General features: G+C 35.7%; 1 protein-coding gene across 4 annotated transcripts in view; it reads left to right on the top strand.

The window, feature by feature from the left end:
• The first annotated feature begins 437 nt into the window (after window positions 1–437).
• LOC127872805 (uncharacterized) overlaps window positions 438–11,888 on the top strand; it is a 126,336-nt gene continuing 114,885 nt past the window's right edge. For 2 of the 4 annotated variants that reach the window (XM_052416216.1, XM_052416212.1), the window contains exon 1: window positions 3,526–3,657. The gene's annotated coding sequence lies outside the window, so the exon portion shown is untranslated. Of the gene's footprint in view, window positions 574–3,525; window positions 3,658–8,712; window positions 8,761–11,888 lie in introns of those variants that run through there. The other 2 variants (XM_052416214.1, XM_052416213.1) reach the window with 2 other exon arrangements.

The raw sequence follows: 11,888 nt of genomic DNA, 5'->3' as shown, positions 1-11,888 counted from the left end.
GCATGTTAGTATAAGTAGATATTTTAATTTGAGAAATGTGTAAGTATGATTGTTCGCAAAAGAAACGCGGATTAAATTGAATTGTCAATGGAATACCAGCATAATAATTTTATCAAATCACAACTTAAGAGAGCAAAAACTGCCTTAATGTCCACGAGGACAAGTGACGGCTGTGTGTTACGTTTTCGCAATCAATTTCGTTTCTATGACGACGTTGTGCTCTACAAAACATAATCTAAGCACATTTAATTTCCTTCTTTTACAATATCTCAACTGTAGGAATATCCGTAATGTGTTAGTTATTTTGTTTAGCCACTTGATGCTCATCGAAACTTTATTAAACTTCCCGCCCCTCACTTAACCAGTAGTTTATAGGTAGACATCAATACTACATGTATGGTAGGTATATTATCACATGGTATGTAAATGTGAGCCACGTGACCTATATGTTCGCTCCCTGAGGTTAGCGGACTGTATCTTATTCAAACTTTCAAACATGTCTGCTTAAGCAAGTGAGGACATAACCTCACGCGGGAATTTAGTTTTCGGGACTTAGCTGACTCCTATTGAAAGGTATTTATATATACGTAATTAAAAATATTGTTCATACTTAAACTTTTCTCATAAAAAGTACTAAAGACCGATATACAATTAACGTTATTAAAACGGCATGCCCTTTAACGACTTAAACCAGCACGCGTAGTTTCATAATTTTGACTGTTCAGTCAATGATAACATTTAAATGACAGTGGAAAAGAATACATGTAGTAACCAGGACAAAGTGACATGTAGTATAGGGGACACCGGTACTATCTGTAGAGGGAAGGGGCAGTATTAGACATTGGGGATTTCAACGAAATCAGACGGCCTGTTTGGGCCTGAGCGTAATCAACATTCAGGATTTAACAATTTTAAAGATCGTTCTTCTATTTAATAAAAAATCAACGATATGCATGTCAATATTATTACATCTTGTAAGAATGGACACATAAAAGCAATGCACACTACATCGTTTAAACGTGCTGGCGTTAAGTCTATACAGGGAGATGTAAATTCTTGTTTTGATTTAAATAAAATTACGGGAATCGAAATACTTCGTCTCTCCATTAAAAATATCCACGACATGCCGGTTACTTTACAATTTTAATGGGAAAACGAAGTATTGCAAGGCTTGATAATTATTATTCATTGAAAGAGATATTTATACTTACAGTGTAAATTTACATCTGAAAATAAATGAAACTTATACAGCATAGCAAATTAATCGTCTAAATACGAGGAATGATGGGTGACATAATTTGAATATAGACATATTTGACTTAAGTTTCTTTTACATGAATCATCGCCCTTTAAGATGAGAAAAAAAAAACGTTTCACATGCTATTTGTGGCGACTTTCACACGTGATACTTTGAATCCGGTACTGGTACAAATTAGATCGCTAACCAGTTTACGCAGACATTTTCTTCCGCAGACATAGACGACATTGCGACCCTATTAAAATTAATGGTCTCTATCTTCACATTTATACTGAATTTCGTCGCAAGTCAGTGGTGTCTCGTGTCACAATATAGGGCAGACATATGCCAAAAGGTCTACTATCGATACATTCTGGGACATGGAATGCTAAAAAGGAACCTCAGGATAAATAAAAAAGGACATGTGTTTTTTCTGCTGTTGTTGTGATAATTAAGTACGTGGTTTATCCAATGGTTTTCACAATAATCTAATGTTTGTTTCAAAAAGGCCTCTAGATTGTTGACATTATTGTGTTGAACTACCCCGATAGTTGGCAAGAGTCAATACTAAGGAGGCGCAGAGCGAAACACCCTGATAAGTGGCTCTGACATTTTCCTAAATACTAACGCTGAAACTTTAAGCACATTCCGAGTCGTCATTTACTTAAAAAGGTTTGTAAAACTAAACGAAAGCATTACTTACCCGCACGCTATGTTGATCAATCAGTCATCATTGCGTTTTTCTTTTTTTCTTGCACTCGGTATTACACAACAATCTGTCACGCGAAATATTGAATCTACTAATTCATATTCCCACAGGTTTTTAATACAGATAGGTGTGTGTAATCTCCTATTGAATTTAAACGTTAAAGCATATAATGTGGTCGCTGTGTTGACCTACGTGTATGATGAAAAGATATACAAACAGTAGTTCTCCCATTGTTTAGCATTTTTACAACGGAATAAATAATTTGTTTGCTTTAAGTATTAAGTGTAATGCTGCATTATATCAAAGCGCCGTGCTAAGGTCATAATATCATAAAAGGTTCGCAATTAAAATAAAAACAGACACGTGTGCATGTGTAATTTGTTCATATATTCGCTGATTTTTATTTGGATGAAACAAACGTCACACATGAATTGTACATTATATGCAGTTATTAAATCGAACAAACTACCAACAAGATTATCATTAAGGTATCACCCAAAGCAACGTTAGGCGGTTTACGTTTGTTTGCAAACAATACAGGAACCAAAGATCTATAAAAACAAATGTTTCTTGATAGATCTGTGCTGGGATTAATGATCTCTAATGTCTGCTTAATATGGCTCGATTGGTCGTTGTCGGCTCGGGTACTAATTATATGTACCCGGTAATAATGTATTCCAAATTATGCGGTAAGGCCGGGTTTCCATGCATCCGTGTCCGCGCTCCGCGTCCGCGTTCCGTATCCGCGTTCCGTATACGGACACGGAGTATCTATTCCATGCATACGCTTATTATTTTAGCCTTTCCGTGTAAAAAAGCTCATTATATTTATACTGTGTCTTTTGAAAAGCGATTTTAGAGTATGCAATATGCAGACGATATACATTCGCATATTACTATTCTCACTTACCTGAAACGCCATCAATTGACATTTCGTTGGCTATGCTTTTCCAGAATTTTGATGCAATGTCTTTGTCTTTGTATTCTTTCATACGTTGGTTGTATATTTCAATGTGATCTCTAACTAAATTTATTATTTTTTCGATAATATCTATGCTTGAAAGTCGACCTTTCATGTTGACTGCTGTCCGTGTATTGAGTCCGAGTCCGTGAAAAATCGCTCACCGAGCGATTTTTCACGGACGCAATACGCGGACGAAAAATGCGGACGCGGAACGCGGATACATGGAATGGCTCGATTAGATTTCAACCAGTTCGTTTTTTCGCGGACACGGACACACAGACACGGAACGCGGACGCGGAGACATGGAAACCCGGCCTAACGGTAAGGTTTAAAATCCGAACTTAAACAGATCTGTACTTGAACAACTGGTCCCCGAATGTACGCAACATAATAAAACCACGTTCATTCGAAATTCAAATAACGTAACACGCATACGAAATGCTTTTTTGTTAAATAAGATGTTGGAATTTGGTTGACTGTACCCAGTCGGAAGCTGTGGCGGGAATTCGTGCATTGGCTGGAATTTGTTTGCTATTAATAGACGTGAATGAGAATCGGTTCCTGATTCGCTGTCATCCCAAGGCATCAACCAACCACGTCAATCCTTGTAGAGTCTGCTAGGCATTAATGGCATGTATATGAAAACTAACAATAAACATGAATTGGGTGAAGTTTATTTGAACTGAATGGAACCAAATGGACTATGGAAATTATATGGAGTCTATCGTTATATTTGGGAACTATAAAGTAAGGTACTTCTCCTTGTATAGATTATTGTTTAACTTATTTTAAAGCAACAGATCTATCTCAAATGCAGATGCTCGCGATCAGACGAATCGGGGTCGTAATAAAATAGGAGTTCAACGTAAATTTAGCCTAGCGTGAAGTGAGTCATTTGAAACTCATACTTCACGTAACCGAGTTTTAATACTAGTCTAACTTCGCAATATGTTATGCCTTTATATGCTCCCCTTCGAAGAAGAGGGGTTATATTGTTTTGCACATGTCGGTCCGTCGGTCGGTCCGTCAATCAAATGGTTTCCGGATGATAACTCAAGAACGCTAAGGCCTAGGACATACATGCCATAATTTTTCAGACCAATTCCAGGACATTTACTACTAACGTTACTAGATACAAGCCACGTGTTTTCAGTGTAAGCGTTCTAAACAAAGATGGTGACGTCACTGCGTTATTGATTAAGACGGGTGTGTAACGCGTAGTTGTTGATACGCCTTTATTCATTTATATAATGAAAAATACAACAATACAGTACCGTCAACTCAAATCAATTCACAATACATACAACCAATCACAATAACATTTTTATATGCTTACTTTTTTACTCAACTTCTTTGTCGGTTAAACGTGCAAACATAAACTGCTTTTAATTTTTTACTCGGCAATGTTGGACTTCAGATGTGTGAACAACTATCCTTTGCCCTTCCGCAGTGGGAAATAATGACGTAGTCGATTAAAGTCAATTAACAACCACATTTAACAATGCCGCCTTTTCGGTTTGACCGCAAACGTGAGACAATCAATTGAATAACAGGACCCCTGTTAATTGATCGATTTTGACACGTAGCGTAGTCTGCCTATTCAGGTAGGCATTGTCATGGAGACGCTGCAGATATACACAGATTCAAGGTGCAGTTAAGCCTAAGATAAGGTACATGTATAGATGGATTTTGTAAATTCCGGGACATTTGACAGATTTCTGGGACAGCGGGACAAGTTGTTCATTTCCGGGACTGTCCCGGACAATCCGGGACGTATGGCATGTATGCCTAGGATCATGAAACTTCATAGGTACATTGATCATGAATGGCAGATGACCCCTATTGATTTTCAGGTCACTAGGTCAAAGGTCAAGGCCACAGTGAGTCGAATCAGTAAAATGGTTTCCGGATGATAACTCAAGAATGCTTAGGCCAAGGATCATGAAACTTCATAGGTACATTGATCATGACTGGCAGATGACCCCTACAGATTTTCAGGTCACTAGGTCAAAGGTCAAGGTCACAATGACTCAAACAGTAAAATGGTTTCTGGTGATAACTCAAGAATTCTTAGGCCTAGGATCATGAAACATCATAGGTATGTCGATTATGACTTGCAGATGACTCCTATTGATTATCAGGTCACTAGGTCAAAGGTCAAGGTCACAGTGACTTGAAACAGTAAAATGGTTTCCAGATGATAAGGCCAAATAAAAAAATAGTCTTGGTTCAGGGAACATGGCCAGAAAAATGTAGGAGGGTAGGTAGGTTTTTCTTTTTTTTTTTTTTTTTTTTTTTTTTTACCAGTCGACTGATTTCAGGGTGAAAAAGGGTCAGTTAATGCACCCATGATTGTTTAAACACTGACCAAATGATTAACATTGCACATGTGGTATTTAGTCGTTGTATATTATTCAATATTCCTAGCTCTTTATGCACTTCTTCAGGGCTAGCGCTGGCCCAAAATTTCTTTGAGCCAACCATTTTTTGTTTGTCTGTCTGTAATAGTGTGACCTTCATATTCAAAAGTGAACAAGCCATCTTTATCAGTCTCTGGTGTTTGGGGTGTGACCTTCAGAATTTTTTTCATCATGAGACCTGACCTAGTCTCCGACAGGTGCTCAAGAGTCTGAATAGTGGCTGTCAAAAGGAGGGTAACCTCAGAATAGCACAAGTCTTTCTTCTGGTACATTTTTTTTATAAAATGGCAATGGGTTTGAGCGCATCGCACAGGAAGTGAGCAGTGTACATAAATTTGAATGTTGCTATTGGTTTGTACAGGCTAAGGGCGTCACAGTACATTGATTTTGATTCATTATCAAAGCGAAGCCAATTGTTGTCAAGTTTCCATGACTCTTGGAATGCTCTAGTGTTTTGTGTTTTAATTTTTTTTTTTATGACTCTTTTTCGTCCAACGACGCTTTAAGGTTAAAGACGCCATGTTAGCGACTGTAGAGACAAAGTGGTTAATTCCATTTTTATAGTAGACTAGATGAATGACTATTCCTATGTGTTAAAAATACGAAACTTTAATTACAATTAAACCGCGCGTGTTTTTCACATTTTCATTTGATTAAAATACGCTGCTGTCAGTTAGCATAGTGTGCGAGTAAAACAAACAAATTAATTAATTATCATCTTTTCATTTGATCGGAAATTGACAGAAAGTTGTAACATCATCGACATAGACCTAATTATTTAATTATCACTTTTAAATTCAGATCAATAGACAGCTTGGAAATAATTAAATTATTGTCACGCTTCTTTTCATTTTTAATCTTTAATAATACGACATTTGCGACCGGCCGCTATTTTGTTTGCAGACGACAATTTTAACTGTGTATTCAAAGTGCACAGTGTCTGCGCATGAATTACCGAATATTACTCCATAGCTCCACCCATTTTTACATTTCATTCAACAACATTATTTCATGTGTAAGCGAGCTCAATGTTGATTGGCCAGCTAGCATGCGCACTTCAATAACAATAAGGTCAAGCAATGTCTCGTATACAGGTGCAGACCGGTTTTTGTTCACTGTTCAAATTGCGAACACTTTCATTGAAACAAAGAGAAAAATATAGAAAACCAATCCAGGTTTAAATGGTTGCTGTTTTCAATGAAATTTTACGAGATTTTAGCATTTTCGCCATCAGATTTTTTTCATGGACCAAAAAATCGTTAGGGTCGGGGGCAAAAAATAGGGTCGGTCGGGTTCCCTGAACCAAGACTATTATTTTTTTTGGCCTAACTCAAGAATGCTTAGGCCAAGGATCATGAAACTTCATAGGTACATTAATCATAACTGGCAGATGACCCCTATTGATTTTCAGGGCACTAGGTCAAAGGTCAAGGTCACTGAATCAAAACAGTAAAATGGTTCCCGGATGATAACTCAAGAACGCTTAGGCCTAGGATCATTAAACTTCATAGGTACATTGATCATGACTGGCAGATGTAAGAACACCATGCTTGTGATCCGGTGGTCATGGGTTCAAGCCTTAAACCACTTCTTCATTGTTTACTGTTTTCAGACTTGTGTGGCAGGAGTCATGGCATTGGCTAAATATGTGATAATTTTATTAAACTATGAGTGCTTAATGGTTTAGACCAAACCACACAGTTATCTCATGCAGGATGCTGTGCTGTTGTTCCAGTTGGTTTGAGTCACACTCCATGCTCATGTTTCATACCATGTCTTATTTATGGAAGAGTTTGGACTGCACAGGCTAATAAGGGTATCACGTTACAAAAACAGTAAACGTTCAGTGCTCCAGCTAGGCCTAAATCGAAGGGCGCCGCGCCCTGCCCTCCCGAACCTCCGCCCTGCCCCCCCCGAACCCCCGCCCTGCCCCCCCCCCCTCTAAAAAAAAAAAATTAATAATTTATTTATTTTTTTTTTTTTTTGGTACATATGATAATTCATAAATCTCTAATTTCATTGTAATTATTTTAATCCTCATTGTAGACATTATATTTGAATGGTTTAATAATAATGGGAATAATACAATTATTTATAACATATAAATTAACATGCAATAGGAGGCATTCCAGAAACATCCGCGCGCTCGAACAAAATACTGTGCGTCGAAAGTGCCCTTTTGACAATATACTGCGCGTCGAAAGTGCCCTTTTCACAAAAAAGCCCCCCTGCCCTTTTCAAATCCTAGCTGGAGCACTGACGTTTAAACGATAGTGGAATCAAAGAATCCATTTTAGTTGATTACGTTATGACGCTGTACAGCTTATTAACAGCTGCTGAAAAAGACTAGTATTTATTTCACGTGCGCCAGATGGCCCTTATTCACAATACCGTAAACATAACAATACAACATGTTCGGACTGGACGTCTCGAATATTTAACACGCGTTGTCAAGAAGTGCTCGGAACATTTTTCCGCCACTTGTTGCATGAACATGCCCCGAATTGTCTTTAACATTCAATGCGCATTGGCACAAAGTGCGCGAGAAAATTTTTCCGCCGTTTCTTCATCGCCGTTCATTTTTAATTTAATTAACAGATACTCGTTTTGATGTACATCTTGTTAGGTAAAACATCAAAATTTTTAACTGGTTTACTCTTATTGAAGAAATGTGGGTTCGATATTTATTCTTCTTTACAAAATATATTATATTAATATATCGCCTACTGAATGTAATAAGTCATGTAACTGACATTTTTATACATTTTTACTTTTTTCAATTTTTGTGTTTATAAAGGTGACGTACATCAACTGTTAAAATATAAAGTCAACCTTTTTGGTAAAAATAATGTTTTAATAATCAAATTTTCGAAATTGACATAACAAACACATGTCATTTTCTGAATGTATAAAGTAGCCTAACTGACATTTTGTTAAATTTTCAGGAGAAGCAAAAAAATGTTTTATTAAAATAATAAACATTTTTCCGTATTCAAATTTTCTGATTAGTATTATAATAACACTTGAAAAACGAAACAAAAATCCAAATTGATATGTCTTTTTTAAAACAATAAAAAATTAAGAAAGAAGCAGTTGCCATAATTTCAACACTGAAATATTTTGAGCGCAAAAAATCACGTAAGTGCTCTTACTGTATTTTGGAAAATGTCAGAAAACATGCTTTCCTGAACAATTTACAAAATGTCAGTTACCCTAGTTATTACATTCAGTAGACGATATGATATAACACAATATTATGGCATGTAGACAAAGTGTAACCCAATGGTTCGACAACAACAAGAACTGTTGGTTTTAATATGACATCATTGCGCGAATGGGATATGCACTGAATATAACTTCCAGAAATAATTACTTCTTACAGTTTGGAAATGCGATGGCACTGATGCTTTTTAAACGGCCTGTTTAAACGGTAACGTTTCGTTTATTTCATTTTGTTTAAAAATCTGTAAACGTGATACCCTTACAGGCTAACCCTGGACGACACTTTACGCACATGCATTAAACCTCTTTTCACAGAGCGAGGCTAATATTTACTCATGATTCCTATCCTTTATGCCTGACCCTTGACAAAAATGCAATCCGTACCCATCACCTTATGTAGCTGCTAACCTCTCTAATCAGAAGAAGGTGCCCTGTGTGGGGCTTGAATGTTTGACCTCCTGCTCTGTAGGCATGCTAATTTCTTGCCTTCTAGACAGAGAGATACATGTATATTTCATGGGATGGTGTCCATGACTTGCAAAAACGCAATTTCCTGCTGACTTGTTATCATCTACAAACATTTCAATGATATGTCAGACTAAGCTTTAAAAGCAGACTGATCGTTTGTTTGTTTATTATTTTAATACCTGTTAAAATATAAACAGCCTTTAGATTGCCTTTGTAGTGATGTAAAAATGTGTCATTATCATAATAATACAATTGTTGTTCATCAATTACAGAATGTATTCACCAAATTGTTGAACACTACCTTTTCGGATAGACATTAAAATGTTGACAAGTTATACTTATCTACATTGACATCTTAAGTATTGTTCGTGTCGTAAGACTTGATATATTACATCAGATAATGTTGTACATTATTGAGTGTCTATTTTGTAAAATAACATGTCTGTGTTCAGTCAGACTGACTCAGACTCAAACACATAATCACACAGCTTTTCAGATCTGATAATGACTGATTGTACGAAGCACTCATGAAGTCGTTTGCTAATTTATTGTATTTATATTTAAAAATATGGGTTTACGGTTATCACTCTTTGGTTGTTGTGAATGTTTTTAAAGGTTCACAAATTGTCAAAATGATATTTCTCCAACACTAAATAACAGATCAAAAAATAAAAGAACAATTTACATCAGGGAGCGCAAGTTCACTTATGACGTAGACTTGTACTGAAAATACAGTGTTGTTTTTGAATAATCATTTTGTGAAATGGATAAAATCATCAAGCATTATGAAAGCAAAATGGTTGAATAGTATGGAATGTGTCTGTTGTTTTTGTTAAGTTAATTTATTTTGTGTGTGTAATTAAACAAAACACGTTGAATTGTAAGGGTAGTTTATTTTAATACTATTTTATTGCTTTTGCAGGGATTTCAATAGATTTTAAAAACCAGTAGTTCTGGCTTCCATAACTTTAAATGTCGCTTTTTATGATTTTTGACTGGCGCGACTTTATACAGGTCTGTCAATACTATATAAACTGTACGCTGAAGTTTCTTTAGCTAAAAAACCAGAAGTCAATGACCCCTGGACTGAAATTTTGAGGAGTCAAATTGAAAAATGCTGGGGTCAATTTTGAAGCGCGTTAATTGTGTTTTTGTCTGTATTATTCAATTTTTTAGATAAAAATATGCTCTAAGAGTTACATAATATCTTAAAAAGTTATATTGCTTTATTAAATAACAATACTGTGATGACAAACACAACATATTTTAATGAATTGGTACATTAAAATCTACTTCCTTTTAAAACATTTAAGTCTTTTAACACATTTAACTAATTTAAGATATGTACCGGTAGCACCTTTTCATCACATATTTATCGTCATTATATTATCATCATCCCTATGATAGCTTTGCTAACAAAACACAATCAAAATGCATGACACATCTAGTATATCTATTACTGTTTATCCGAATACTACACATGTCCCAAATATGTAAGTATAAAAAATGAACTGTGATTCCAGTTTATATAAGATAGGTGTTACTCGTAATTATAGGTGGATTAACAAACTGACTAAACTCGCTGGACTTACTAGTGGATCTACGTAATTAATAGACCTTTGATCAATTTTTTTTTTAAATTACTTTTGCCGACTTACTTTAACCGTGCCGTCTGCAAGTTTGCAAAAAACCCTGCAATTATCGGATGGTCAATCAATTATCATGTAATCGCTGCTGCTAATAACCCAGTTAGTGCACACGCACTATTTAGAAGGTGACATGTGTATTGGAGGAGATGAGATAAGATAAACAACGCCCGGGGTATTCCCTCGATTATAGACCGAGTTTCAAATACTGAAACATTAATTTCAATTAGGAGCACAGTGGGATTTATTACCATGGAACTCGAGTTGTTAACTGACTGACCCACGGGTTAAATTTTCGATGCGTCAAAATGACGCACTGCAGAAAAAAGGGTTGCGTCAAAACGAGTCCTGTTTAATTTGCTCGCGTCAAAACGCAGGATTCTGCGTCTATTGAAATCCCTGCTTTTGCCTATAAATGTTTATAATATTATATATAAAGAAACAAAGGTACATAATGTGAGTTACAATGAGATCTTAACTTTACATAGGTAAAGAAGCTTTGATCTTGAAGATAAGAAAAAATGTTTGGGTCACAAGTTTTAGTAAGATAAGATGACGATCTCTATCAATTGAATGGGTAGCTATATACTGAATAATGATATATATCAAATCCAACATTGGAACAAATGTATTGGGAACATGAGGTGTCTATATATCGGAATGTTTTATGCTTAAAGTGAATGAATTAGATACAAGTTTATTAATGCTTTGAAATATTTTATATTAACCAATTTCAACCTGCAAGTGTCACTGCCATTTTGCATGCGACTATAGTGCTCATATGACCCTTATGTTTCCCTATACTGGCATTATTAATTAGCCTCAATGCATTCTTTCCATGCAAATAAATAATAAATAACCAGTTAGTTATTGTTTCAGTCAATTTTCATCCCCCCAACTTCCATATCCCCACTTATTGATTTGTAGAAGGCTTTTGATGTTGTGGAAGCTGGGAAATAATTGTTTCAAGCCATGTTTTATACCTGTAGATTGCAAGAACTTGTCATTTATCTGACAGTAACACAGTTTAACTTATTTTACAATTGCTATCAATAGTTAAGAGGATTGGGTGATTTTAGTTCAAAGGTCATATCAGGGTCAGCAAGGGAACAATTTTTTCTTAGGAACAGATTTTTATTTAAATAAATTTTATTCCTGAACTTTTTATTGTTCAGGCTTTGGTCTTTGGTGATAATACAATTAAAGGTTCTGAACAATATTT

This window comes from Dreissena polymorpha, chromosome 3, assembly GCF_020536995.1.
Source record: "Dreissena polymorpha isolate Duluth1 chromosome 3, UMN_Dpol_1.0, whole genome shotgun sequence".
NCBI classification, from domain to species: Eukaryota; Metazoa; Mollusca; class Bivalvia; order Myida; family Dreissenidae; genus Dreissena; species Dreissena polymorpha.
Note: the sequence above shows the minus strand (reverse complement) of the source record. Positions and strands in the feature narration are given on the sequence as shown.